Below are 14,980 nucleotides of genomic sequence, written 5' to 3' on the forward strand. Positions count from 1 at the left end.
TATTAAAAATATAAAAGATAAAGCATACTTAAAAAAAATGTATTATGAGATTAAATGATTTTAGGATTGTGGGTATTTGTCTACACGGGAGGCTGCGTGGAAAACTTTGGCAAACAAATTATTTGTCTTTTATTTATCCGAAAAATAAAATATCATCTTTAAATACGATGACAATCTTAAGAAAATCATGGATTAAGAGAAAGGGAAAGATAAAATGTTCTTAGCATGGATGGAGACCAACAAAGAATTTGAAGTAGGTCAAACTTTAACGTATGCTGAGTTTTCAAATCAATTTGTTTATAATATAGAAGAAAGGAAATGATATCCATGCAAGAGAGAATATTTTATTAGGAGATTAAACTATATTCCATCGGGTACATGTGATATATACTATATGAGAATTTTGTAATTATTCAAAAACGTTGCACAACATATGAGTCTATTATGTAGTTAATGGGATTACATATCCTAGCTTCCAAGATATTTTCTATTTTATGGGACTATTGCTTGACGATAGAAAATTCATTGCAGCTATTAATAAGGTTTGGTCATCAATTGAGAAAATTGTTTGTGATGCTATTGATATCTAATAGTGTTAACAAACCATATCGTATTTGGAATACAACTTAGATATTATTGGCTGACGGGATACTATATATGAGGAGAAAAACATTGAAAACCAAGGTATTTCACTATATGGTAAATTATTATCGCATATAGGACTTTACTTGCTAAAATCAGTGTTTACCAATGGGCAACTTCATGTTGCTTTGTTAAGAGTTAAGAGTCGCAATAGTCTAAATATTCTACTTCTAGATGAAGACAACAATCAGTGATGGACCCAGAAAATTTTAAAAGTAGGGCAAAAATATATATACTAAAATAAATTTTGTTAAATATTATTAATTATATAGAGATATAAAAATTAAAGAGTTAGTGAACACTTTCATTCTTAAAATACTATTCATTATATATAATTTATAAAAAAATAATTTTTATTTCTAAAAATTTAACTTAAAATATTTTAATTAAATTATAAATACCTTATTATCCTAACTAATTTTGTATACACATTTAATAATAAAAGACTGAATTAATTGGTATATTAGCACCTAATAATACACTAATATTTATAATTTGAAACTAGAATTATATATAAATACTAAAAAATTAAATCTATATACGAAAAGTATGTTTATATAAAATAATAGAAACATAATTCACTATTTTTTCTTTCTTTCTTTTTAAAATAATTAAATTTGTTATATATTTTTTAATTTAATTTTGATATAATGTTAGATGAAAGATTTTATATATCTGTTTAATTATATATTGTAATTAAAATATTTTTTTATTACTATTTCTAAAAATAAAAAATATATTCTAAATTAGTAAATTAATCAATTTATTTTAAAATTTTATACGCAACATAGGTACATATAATAGAACAAAAGATAAAAAATAAGTAATAAAAATGAATAAATCGAAAATAAAATAAAATATATAAAGTCACGAAGAAAATAAAATATTAGATTAATACCTAAACTACAATTGTTTGAATTAAAATTTGCAATTGAAAATATCAAAAAGAGAAATAATGGAATTAAAAGATACGTAGGGTCATGGAAAACTATATAAAAAACATAAAAAATTTAAAATTTATTTTTGATAAAGAGAAGATGACCACTAGATAAGGAATAGAAAAAAAGGTAAAAAATATAAAAATACAAAGAGGTTTAAGGGAATAAAGGAGTGACGACACAAGAATTAAATTTGATTAGGTTAAATAATAATCAAAATGATAGAGAAATAAAAAAAATGAATTTGGAACTTTAGCTAATTGAGTTTAATTTATTTATAGTGGGGTCATTTAAAATTTAAAGTGGATGCATATTATATATAACTATATTTTTTTAAAAAAAAATTAAAAACACTGTGGGGGCAAGTGCCCCCTCTTCTTAACTAATGGGTCCGTCCCTGACAACAATCCAAACTTATCAACAACAAATGTCGTATTTAACGAAGTTTTTAATAATATTTAAATAAAAAAATAGTATTTTCATTTTAGTAACATATTATGATTTATACTTTTGTATAAATATTTATCGTAGATATAACTAATTTATTAACTATACTTTCAGACTTGAACTAAAATGTGTAACATGGAGCATAACATCATATACCAATTATTTTTCTAATGAGGTTAGTAAAATACTTGGTTGTCAATAAATTTTCATTAGCCTTATAATATAAAGTTGTGTAAAATTGACATTCTACTATTACAGTTATATATATGTTCTTATTTTTTCATGTCTTTTTTTTTACAGCTCAAAAATATTATAGACTTCAAACTATTTCATTTTCATTTTACTTGAATAAAGATAAAACAACATATTAAATACGTTTATTATATAATGACGATGATAGTATTATACTAAACTTGAGAAATTTATAATTATAAAATATTATTTTCGATTTATCATATCAAATTAAAATATAATCCCGTGCATCGCACGGGTTTAACACTAGTATATTTTAAGACACAAGATAATTAAATCTTTTAAAATTTATTCAAAATATACAACTATCTATATATAAAGAGAAAATATAAAAAATCTATTTTTAGTTTGCATATATTAATCAATTTTAAAATTTAAATTTATAATTTAAGATTTAAGTATTTAACATTAAGAATTTATATATAATTTAGATCTAGAACTTAAAATAATAATTTTAAAAGAATTGACTAATGTTGGTTAAAAAAAGTGATTTCTAGCATTACTCGTATATAAATTTTAGAATGACAAATTAAATCATTGTTTAATTCATTAAGTAATAGTGTAAGAAACTTATTTTTGGTTAGCTAAAATTAAATAACTTTATAGTTTAAGGTTTATAATTTAGCTAGAATGCAAACTCAAGGATTGATAATTTAAAATCTAAAATTTTGAATTGAGTAAATTAATTTCTAAAAAAATAGTTAATATTGACCTAAAAAAAATTAGTTACCTAGTATTACTGATTTGTTAATCATTTAGAATTTAAAAACTGTTTGCACCTCCTGCTTGTTAGAAAATAAAAATGCAGGCAATGCTCATAGCTGGGTCAGAACCTTCGGCTACTACAATGAATGGGCAGTGTTGCTTCTCCTCAACAATCCACAAACAATGAAGAAGCTTCAACACGAGATATAGAAACACACGCAGGCCATAATCAACTCTTGAATGAATCAAACGCTTCCAAAATCAAGTACCTGCAGAACATAATCACTGAGACACTTCGCATATACCCTGTGGCACCACTTCTCATACCTCACGAGTCTTCAAGTGATTGCAAAGTTTGTGATTATGACATACCGAAAGGGACAATGCTGCTTGCGAACTTGTGGACACTGCAGAAGGACCCTAACTTATGGGCTGATCCTACAAGATTTGTTTCAGAAAGATTTGATGATAACGGAGATGGTAGTAAAGTTTGTTATAATATGATTCCATTTGGTGTTGGAAGACGAGTTTGCCCTGGAGGTGTTTTGGCAAAACATGTTATGGGACATGCATTAGGAGCATTGTTTCGGTGTTTTGAATGGGAGAAAATTGAGGATCAAGTGGATATGGCAGAGGGAATAGGGCTTACGTTGCCCAAAGCTCAATCTTTGGTTTTTTTTTTTTTTTTTTGACTGGAAATAGAAATTTCATTCAATAGGAGCCAATATATCGCACATAGCCAAATTGGTTACATAACCTGAGGCCTCTTCCATCCATACATAATTTGGAGTAGTAATTGCCAATTGGACTAACTCATAGGTTACTCTATTTCCATTTCTTTTCATATGACTAAAGGAAATAAATTTAAATTTCTTGCATAAGTCCAAAGCATCTGCAATGAATGATCCAAAATAAGAGTCAGATATTCTTCTTTGTTTTAATACTCTCACAACTTCTAAATTATCACTTTTAACAATAATCTCCGTGAAACAACACTCTGTAGCAAACTTTATTCCCCATTGAACTGCGTATGCCTCTGCTTCGTGAGCTTCTAAAGAAAAAGGTAAAGACCAGGTTGCCACTGCCATTATTTGGCTCCAACAATTTCTAGCCACCACACCTACCCTTCCTTTATTACCCCTATCTTTTGCAGCATCCACATTAATCTTTATCATCAAATTAGGAGGTGCTTCCCAAATTTGTTGATGAGGTCGATTATCTACCTGAGTAGTGTGAAAATCTTCTTCTTTCTTTCACGCCTTCCATAACTCTTCGAACTCCCTGTTTGCAGTTTCAATTTCTTCTATAATTGGCAGCTCTTTGTCTTCAAACACGAGTTGGTTCCTGGCTTTCCATAATTGGTGAATTAAGGTACAGAAACGTCCCTTCTCTTTCAGTTGTAGTTTTCCTAGAATATCAAGAAACCATTTTCTTAAGGTTAAACCATCTTCTTGCTCAGTTCTTAGATTTAGGGGTGAGGCAAACCAGAATCTCCTCGCGAAGTCGCATTGCCTTATCAGATGCTCTTCGGTTTCCTCTCCTTTCCAACAGCGCATGCAAGTGGGTGTACATCTAACCCCTCTTCTGCTCAGATTCTTCTTGGTTGGCAGGGACTTATGTAGCAGCCTCCAGATAAAGTTGAGTGTCCTTGGGTGTGCCTTGGTCTTCCATAACTCCTTCCAGGTATTGTCCTCTTTGTGTTCTTCATAGTTGTTACCAGATTGGTGTCTGTTTTGAGCTTTAATTTGGTGGTAGGCTAATTTAACTCTGAACATTCCGTCTCTTGCCTTTTTCCATATAAATTTATCTGTTTGCTCTGATCTTGGGATTGGAATTTCTTGAATTTGTCTGGCTTCAAATGGGGCAAAGATCTGGTTAATAAGATCTGTATTCCAGGCCTTTTCTTCTTCCCTTATCAATCTCTCTACAGTAGGTTAGGGTCTAGAATTTTTGGGGGAGATCATATTCTGGAACCATTCTGTTTGGGGAGCCAGGTATCCTTCCAAATCTTGATCATTTTTCCATCTCCTATTCTCCAGCAGCCTCCTATCTCCAAAACACCCTTTGCTTGTCAGATGCTTCGCCATGTGAAGCTAGGGGAGAACCCAACTCCTGCATTCAGAAAATTTCTCCTATTGAAATACCTGCTGCCTATTGTCTTGGCTGCTAGTGATTCTGGGCTCCTCATAAGTCTCCAACCTTGCTTTGCCAGGAGGGCTGAGTTAAATGCTTCTATGTCCCTGAAACCTAGCCCTCCTCTCTGTTTCGGTTGACAAAGTTTATCCCATTTCACCCAATGAATTTTTCTCTGTCCATTTTTAGCACCCTAATAAAATCTGTTTATCATTGACTCTATATGATGGCATAAGCTATTTGGTAGCCTGAAGCACCCCATAATGTAGGTAGGAATAGATTGGACTACCGCCTTTATTAGCACCTCCTTTCCTGCCTTGGATAAAAATCTCTCCTTCCATCCTTTTAGCTTTTTCCACACCCTTTCTTGGACAAACTCAAACGCTTGTTTCTTGGATCTCCCCACAAATGTTGGAAGCCCCAAGTACTTCGAGTGTCTTTCCACAGCCTTTATTCCTATCCATTCTTGGATAAGCCTTTGTCTGGTTGTTGGTACATTTCGGCTAAAAGATAGCTCGGATTTTTCCAAGTTAATGCGTTGCCCTGAAGCTTGTTGGTATGTAGTCAAAGCATCTTTTGTTTCCTGGATATCCTGGTCCGAGGCTCTAGTAAATAGTATGCTGTCATCCGCAAAAAATAAGTGATTAATCTCTGCCCCGTTCCTCGAGATTCTGATCCCATGTATCAAACTTCTGTTTTGAGCTGTACTAAGTAATCCAAAAAGTATTTCGGCACAAAGAATGAACAGGTATGGGGATAGTGGATCCCCTTGCCTCAAGCCTCTAGTCGGAGTGAAAGATTTTGTGGGGATTCCGTTGAGGAGGATGGAGAAGGATGTTGAACTAATGCAATTCCAAACCGTATTCGTCCATCTACTTGGGAATCCCATAGAGATGAGGACTTCTCTAAGAAAATTCCACTCCACCCGTCATATGCTTTCTCCATGTCGAGCTTTAACCCCACATAACCTCTTTTTCCCACTGTTTTCTTTTTCATGTAATGAAATATTTCAAAGGCAATCAAGCCATTGTCAGTTATAAGTCTCCCGGGAACGAAAGCACTTTGGTTTTTCCCAACAATTTGGGGGAGAATTGCTTTTAATCTATTAGCCATCGTCTTGGTCACTAGCTTGAGGATGACATTGCACAGGGATATAGGCCGGAAGTCCCTTGTGTGTCTGGGCTTTGCTAATTTTGGAATCATGCAAATGTAGGTTTGGTTTATCGGTGTTGGATCTTCCTCTTCATTCAGAACTTTTAGGACAGTATCGGTTACTTCCTCTCCCACCTTCTTCCACATCTTTTGGTAAAAGATTGCGGGCATTCCGTCCGGGCTAGGAGCTTTTGTAGGGTGCGTTTGTTGGAGAGCTTGATAGACTTCTTCTCTAGAAAAGTCAGCATTGAGAAACTCGAACATGTCTTCCTTAATCCTCCCTTTGACCACTTCTACCGTTTCTTTGATATCTCTGGTTTCCTCCGAGGTGAAAAGGGTCTCGAAAAAACCTCTCATAATCCCCTCAATCTGCTCCTCATCTTCATGTTTGACTCCTCTATCATCTACAATTGAGTCGACCCGGTTCCTCTGCTTCCGTTGGGAAGCTTTTTGGTGGAAGAAACTAGTATTGTTATCTCCATATTTTAGCCAGCTCACCCGGGACCTTTGGCACCATCGGATCTCGTCTATCCTCAGAAGCTCATCTAATTCTGATTCCAATTCTCTGCCTCTCTTTACTGCATCTTCAGTTTGTGGTGACTCATTGATGCTGTTTATTTCTTCTTGTGCTTTTCGTATCCGTTTTGGGATGTCTCCAAAAGTTTCTCTCCCCCAGATTCCCAGCTTTTCGGCACAAACCTTTAGTTTTTCTTGAATTCCCCCATTGCTATTTTTTCAGGCCTATTCTATGATGTTTTCGCAATCTTCATTTGTTAACCATAATTCTTCAAATCTGAATTTTCCATGTTGTTTTTTCCTTCTTCCCACCTCCCCATTTAGATATATGAGAATGAGGCTATGGTCGGATTTGTATATTGGAAGGTGTTGGACTGTTGTTTTTAGAAACTTCTCTTTCCAACCCAGATTTTCCATTGCTCTATCTAAACGCTCTTGAATGTTTCTCTGCCCTGCTTGTCCATTTGACCAAGTAAAGGGGTGTCCCGTGTAGCCTAGGTCTAGGAGTTCACTAGATTGGACAGCCTCTTGAAAATCCTTGATCTGAGACAGAATAATTGGATTTCCGCCTTGTTTTTCTTTTAGGCATAACACCTGGTTAAAGTCACCGAACACTACCCATGGAGTGTTTGAATTTTGTCCCAGATCATTAAGGAGGTCCCAGCTTAATTTTTTATTCTGGATCTCTGGCCAACCATAGAAACCGGTTGCCCTCCAACAGTTTGTCTCCCCTTCCCTCTTCACTTCCATATCTATATGATTTGTTGACATAGATAGAAGCTTTACCTCAATTGAGCTTTCCCACAAAATAGCAAGCCCACCCCCTCTTTGTCTTCCTTCACCGTTACAATCAACTCCAATGACATTTTGTAGACCTCCTTTGTGTCTTAGTCTCATAATCTCATCTGCTTTCTTCCTTGTTTCCATCAGGAACACAAGGTTGGGAGCTTTTTGTTAGATGAGCTTGGTAAGAGCTCTCATTGCCCATGGGTTCCCAAGCCCACGGCAATTCCAACTTAACATCCTCATGGATCTCGGCAGGGTTGCTCAGCAGCCTCTGCCGTTTCCTGGTTGCTTGTTGTTGTTTTCTTCTTTTGTAGTGGTGCTTCGTCTTCTATCTCCATGTCCTCCATCATGTTTGTCTTTCTTTTCTGGGATCTATTCTCTATTTCTTTCTTTGGCTCTATTTTACCCGTCCCGGTTCTGGCCTGTTTTTTCCATTTCCTCCCCAAGCTTGCATTGTCTTCCTTTTCTGTGTTCGTGGTCTCATAGAGGTTACCGTTTTCCTTGTCTGCTTGCTCCCCTTCCTTCATTTCTTCTTCACTTTTTTTGTTTTTACACTGGACTTCTTTTGCTTTTCCTTGTTGGCTTAGTTCTCCCCTTTCGCTAACATTTTCCGGTGGCTTATTGTAGATTGTTAGCTTCTCTGAAGATTCCTGACTCTCGTTCCCCTTTTTGTCATCACCCCTCAGATCCTTTCGCTGGGAGAAAGTGCCTAAGGGAGATGTCGCAGGGGCCTAGCTTTGGTCTTTTCCAGTTTCAGATTCCAATGAATCCGTAACTGACAGACTCGCCAGTTTGGCCATTAGTCTTTCAGTGAGCTTGGCCTTTTGGAGTTTTTCTTTTGGATCCTCTTGTTGTTGGTTGTCTTCAGCGTTGTTTTTCAGTCTCCCTATTTTGCTTCCTGTTACCTCTGCCTTTATCCATGGGCCTAGTCCCTTTGAGTTTGTTTTTCTGTGTTCTTCATCCCTTGCAGCTTTGCCACACAAGGTTTCTTCGTGACAAGCTATACCACAATAATAGCATAGAGTGGGTGGTCGTTCATACCTGAAAGTTGCCCACTTGAGTCCATCATTCCTGCTCCCAACATTAGTTCCTCGCATAAAGGGTGTGTTGACATCCATTTTGATTGTTGCTTTTATAAATCTTTCCTGGTCTTTCCCGGTTTCGTATAGATCACATTCCATTACCTCTCCCATACAGGCCGCAATCTTCCTTCCTAACTTTATTGTCTTGCAGTGCTCTGGTAAATCCCAGATCTACATTTTGATATCTACCTTGCTCAATCCCAGATCTAGTTGATCTCTTCTCTCCCATCTCTTTACTAGGAGCCATGCATTCCTGAAAAATCATGGGCTACCTTTTAGCACTCTGTTGAGATCTGCCTCGTTTTGGAAGAAAAATTGGTAGATTTTTTGTTTTACTTCAACGACTCTGAATCTTTTTGGTTTTTTCCAAATGTTGGCCATGGTAGTTTGGATCCAGTTGACATTGATGTCCTTGTTGGTGATTAGTTTCCAATGACACTATTTTTGCATTCCTGGATTGCATCGGAGACATCATCTTTCTCGTACACTATTAGGGGTTCTCCTGCCTCATTTTCCTGTTCTATTGGTTCCACATACTCATTTTCTTTGGCCATTTGTTTGTTTCAGGACACTAACTGCCGATTTGGACACACTCCACTAAACGCACTAGTGGGGACAAGGGGACTCGATTGTAACGAATATGGGGGCACTACACTTCCAAAACCCTAAACCTTAAACCCTAAACCCTAAACCTTTGGTTGCTTTTTGCAAGCCACGTCAAGAAATGATTAAGGTTCTATCCAATATATAATAGGAAATGGTAGGTAAACAATGACCATCTTAAACAACATAAACAACTACTAATCAAATGAAAATACACTATATCCTAATTTAATACTATTAATTAAATTTATTTTTTTAACCCTATTAATTTACATTGTTCATGTTCAAAAAAGTTGTTGATTACCTATACTTTTCCATATATAATTTGTGCTTGCATTCAAGACTCTATATTTAGGGGGAATAAATTCTATATATATGTTACACTATATATTTATTGCACTATAATGTAAACATTATAAAGACCTAAATGCTAAATGGCTTAAATAATATATGCTAGCTTCTTTTTTTTCCTTCTGCCGTTGTATTAAAAAAATCGATACACAAGGATTTCACATTAAAATAAAATTTAAAAAAATTTAGATGTAATGTGGATATTAAAAATATTATTTAGATACTAAAATTAATTATTAAAATTAATCATTAATATATTTATTATGGTTCTGAAAATCGAATCGGACCGGCCGGTTCAACCAAAAAATCGAGAACTAGTCACCTAATCGGTCTGAATAAGGTCAGAAACCGTTTGGCAAAAAACCGGCAAAAAATCGGTCAAATCGACGGTAAACCGGTGAAATCGGACGGTTTTTTAATGGGTTTTAAAATTTTAATTAAAAAATAAAATAAATTCAGCATATAAAAGGTTGCCTACTTGCCTCCCTCAGATCCCCTCCCTCAGACAAACCCTAACGGCTAACCCACAACCCCTCTCTCGCTCTCTCAGCCACCACAAGCAGCAGCCACCGCCTCAACCGCCAAACTCTTCTCGTCAGCTAAAAGGTGCTATCGCCGCGCATCAGTGACAGACAGAGTGTCAGATCAGAGCCCTTGTCCGTCGATCCTTTTCTCCTCCACGCCGTCGCCTCTGGACTTGCATGTCAAGGCTTGTGGCCGTCTTCTACTCTTCTCTACGTCGTCGTGGTGGTCGTGGACTTGCAGATCGAGGATCTGTCAGTTTGAATCCCATCCTCGTCTCTGTCTCGCCGTTCTACCCTCCTCGGCAGTTGAGTTTCATTCCTCCCTCGTCTTAGTCTCTGTCTCGCCATTCCTCCCCCGACTCTGTCTCTGTCTCCCCGTTCCTCCTTCGCCGACAGTTGGGTTTTGTTACAACCTCATTTGTCTCTATTTCGCCTGTCTCCGAGTTTTATGATTCTGAATTTCTGTTTTTGTAAGATTTTGGAACCGAAAATGTTTAGGATTATGAGTATGCACTGCTGAAATCTATGTTTGCTTCAGTTTATGTTTGTTCATTTTGTTTATTTTATTGATTGAGTTACTGTGATTATTGAGTTGTTGTTTTCTAATGATTGGGTTGCAATTTTTTTCTGTTTTTTTCTTAGTTAGGGTTATTGGTGGTGTGATTTGCTGAATTTAGATTGAGTGAATGTGAATTGTGAGTGCATCTGAATTTTAATTTTTTGTGATTGAGTGACTAAATTTTCTGATGCTTTGGAATTCTCTGGCTTGTCTGTATTTGAATTTGGATTTAGATTGTTAGGATTTAATTAGGGTATTTATGCTGATTATTTTATTAGAATTTGAGAGTTTATTAAAAATTTGTAACATTTAAAATTATTTATGCTGATTATTATTTATGTTATTATTTTATTTGAATATTTAAAATTATATATTAAATTTTTAATAATTTTATTGTATATTTAACTAAACCGGTCTAACCACGGTTCGATCTCGGTTAGACCATTAAACTATTAAACCGGTCACTTGACCGGTTTAATGATCGGTTCGGTTAAATACATGTATTATTTAATTATCTTTAATATATATTTATATTTTAATTATATTTTATATTAATAATTAATTTTAATAGTGAATTTTGATAAATACCTATTATAATCGTATGATATATATACTCTGAAAAAAAAGGGGAAATTTTCGTATAGTAGCTTGTAGTTAATCTTCTCCATCACTTAGAAAAAATGTTTTTCACAATAACCACGATGGACCAATGGGAGGAGACTGGCCTTCTTAGCTTCTTCGGAGATGGATTAGTCTTTCATCTAAATTGCAACTCATGTTTGACTACAACTTCCAAAACACTTCTACGATGTTCTATGTGTTGACAAATTGTAGCATTTTTTAATCCTCCAGAATTATTGATAAATGGAAGATAATCAGATGTGCTTGGTTTATATTATCTAACAAATTTTTTTTGTTTTTATCCATTCTAAATGTTTACACCATTCATTTCTTAATTCATTTTACGTAGTAGTACTGTATTGTTATTATTCAACTACTAAGAAATAAGAAATTAACCTTGATTAAAGACCAGACACAAGAAACATGGACCACAGGTAAACTCATTCGTTTGGTTAAATTGGTAATAAGCAGAAATAAATAGGTTGTTGACAGTGTTATTTTAACATTAAAAGAGTGGGTCCATTTAGAGGAATCCGTCCCAGATTTGGTTAATAGTTCCAGATAAAAACAATTAAACGTGCCTAAATTCTTAAGAGGAAACACAGCATTTAAATTTTTAATAAGAGAATAAATATTATGCATTGTTGCTAGCAATAAGAATATCATTTACATTAAATTAAGTGATAGATAATGAAAGGATTGATTTGTAAAACAAACAAAAAGACACAAACTGCACTGTTTTAACTTTTAAGTTTGCAGTAAGTGTACGAAACCAGGACCTTGAAACCTGTTGTGAATTTTTTTGGTTGTCAATCTATTGATGTTGGCATTTCATGATTGATTGTTTCTTTTATTGTTTCACTCTTGAATTTGTATTTGGATGAGATTATAATGTTGTGGTTGTGTAGTTCTTCTAATTTAGATGATATTTTGAAATTTAATATTATATTTTAGTGTATTTATTTATATTTTATTATAAAACAGTTTTTTTTATTGAACCACAGTTGAATCGATTAAACTAGTAACTAGAATAATTCGATGACCAATTTGACTTGTGCCTTTGCTTGTGCAACTGCTTCTCCTACCACCAACTTCTTTAACAGAGTCAGACATACCATGGCAGCGAGAAGGAAAAAGGCTGTGAAATTAAAGCAGAAATCAGGGACCCTCCAATGTCCTAAAGGGGATCAGCTCGAACATCATCAAATTAATCTAGACAAGGATGTTTTTCCTTCGGCATCCTCTCCTTCGTTTGCAATTCACTCTAAAAGAAGCACCACTGAATATGTTGATCTTCTTCCTTTTATTTTTGGTTGTTCTTTTTTGTCTTGGTTGTGAATTTTTCAAACAAGAATTAATTTCTTTGTGGGAAGCTCAAGGCCTATTTACCTCTTTTTTTAGACAGGTGGAAAATTAAGTGTTTGATTTATTGCTATCTGATCAAGTTGTTGTTCCTTCCAGCTGTGGGTTCTTTTTGCACTTTTCTGTCTAAAATCAACCAGAGTCTTTGATAGTGTCCCCAACGATGTTAAGCATTTGTCCATAGATGCTAAAAGCATCAAACATGTTGGTTTTGAATCCTTGGAAAGATTTCAAGATCTAGAAATCCTGTTCGTTACTCACACCTGGGTGTTGATCAAGTCTTGCGTGATCTTTTCTTGAGACTTAAGCACTTGAGGGCGTTAAATTTCAGTAGAAGTCGTATTTCAAAACTGCCTAATTCCTTTGGGAACTTCGAGTTGCTTCGATATCTTATTCAATTGATGGTTTTTCTAGTTTGCAAACTCTAAGGTTAAAGAATTGTTTTAAGCTAGATGGGTTGTCCAAAAAGATTGGAAAACTCACCAGTTTGACACCTCTTATTTTTTGACATTATTGGACAATTGGATTCTATGCCTCATGGGATAAGTAACCTGACTAGTCTGCAAACTTTATCCAAATTCGTTGTTAGTAAGGATCATGGTTGTAAGATTATAGAGCTGAAGGATCTGATTGATCTGACTAGATCATTTATGTAATTTAAGAATGGAAAACCTCTTGAATTTTGAGAAAGCTCACAAAGTTTATTTGAACAATAAGAAGCTCCTCAAATCAACCTCCTGGACTTCTTCAAAATTCTAAACGTTTCCCATTCTTAAAAAATAGATAATGATCCAGTCAGATTAACCAAATCCTTCAGTTCTACAATTCAACAACCATCATCCTTACCAACAACGAATTTGGATAAAATCTAAAAATTAATCAAGTTACCTATCCCATTAAGGATATAATACAATTTTTTCCAATTGTTTATTGAAATCTCTTTATTACCATCAATTTTTTCCAAAGGGTGAAGTACGATTTTCTAATATTTGGGTCAAATTTTAATTTGGCAACATTTTAAACGTCCTATGTCCATCTCAAAATGCTTTAAACGAGTTGTTTAATGTTGTTTTACCATTAAATTTAAATAATAGAGAAATATAACCAAAACCTTCTTATAACACTTTCTTTTCAATCTCCTTATAAAAAAATCTCGAATACTATCAATCAATCTGATGAGTTTGGAAAACTCTAATATTAAAATGATGATGATCAAACATTATTAAACAACAAAATTAATAATTTAATTTTGATTCACATATGATAATTAATTAATTTTGTTGTGCAGGTATGATTTGGGCCGAAAGGAAAGAAAATTGGCAAGCCCAAATGTGTTATTTATAGCTCAGCCTTGGAATAAAATTATATTAATCATTTTGGCTGAAGCAATATGTGGTAATTTGGGCCAGAAAACCAAAATTAAAAGCCCAACAAAGAGGCTGGTCCGAAACTAAAATAAGATGGGGCACAATGTATTTCTTTAACTTGATAAAACCCATTCTTTTACATATGTTTTAAGCTTCCAACGGAATCCATTTCTAATGGAATTCAAATTTCATTAAAGTGAAGTTAATACATGCATTGGAAATATGAGAGAGAGTTGGTCTTTGATTTGATGGACATCATTAAGCTACACGTTGCTCAACAAAGGGAGTGAAAAATCAATTCACCTTTATTCTCTTTCTTTGCTTCATTAATTATTGTTCACAATTTATCTTTCCTCTCTCTCATCTCTTTCTTCTTTATTCGGTCATTACCCAGTAAACCATGGAAGCCATGACTAGACACCGAAGAGAGGATGAAGCACGCCTAAAGACCATCACAATTATGGCAAGAAAAAGCAAACAAAAAGTATGTTGTGGCTAAGATTCTCATTCACTTGTGGTAAGATTTGGTGATGAGATCTTGGCTTCTCCATACCAAAAATGGTAGAGAAGATCTCGGCCAGCAAGGAGATAAAACCGAAAAATATCTCGTGTCAAGTGACGAGACAAAAAGAAAAGTATCGTGGCTAGGGACGAGACAAAAATCTCCCGAAGTTGTTTCAAGGACAAGCAAGTGTTCTGAAGTGAAAAAGGGGCTAAGATTCAACCTCCCCTTCTCTTAGCCACTGAAAGCATCAATTGGTATCAGAGCTTGGTCTCAAAGAGATCAAGCTTTGCAGCTTGAAGAAAAGATCTAGATGGCAGCAAGCAGTGGCTCAAATTTGGTGTCCTACAACCTTACAGAAGGACAGTCAAGCAACAAACCTCCTCTTTTCAATGGAAAAAACTATACCTATTGGAAGGAGAGGATGAAGATTTTTGT

The 14,980-nt window shown here is 34.5% G+C and overlaps 1 long non-coding RNA gene across 1 annotated transcript; it reads left to right on the forward strand.

The window, feature by feature from the left end:
* Positions 1–10,100: 10,100 nt before the first annotated feature.
* On the forward strand, positions 10,101–12,771 carry LOC112789280 (uncharacterized). The gene is made up of 2 exons (XR_003196224.3): positions 10,101–10,526; positions 12,415–12,771. It is a non-coding gene; the product is annotated as an uncharacterized lncRNA (long non-coding RNA).
* The last annotated feature ends 2,209 nt before the right edge of the window (positions 12,772–14,980 follow it).

This window comes from Arachis hypogaea, chromosome 3 (genome assembly GCF_003086295.3).
Source record: "Arachis hypogaea cultivar Tifrunner chromosome 3, arahy.Tifrunner.gnm2.J5K5, whole genome shotgun sequence".
Classification (NCBI taxonomy): Eukaryota; Viridiplantae; Streptophyta; class Magnoliopsida; order Fabales; family Fabaceae; genus Arachis; species Arachis hypogaea.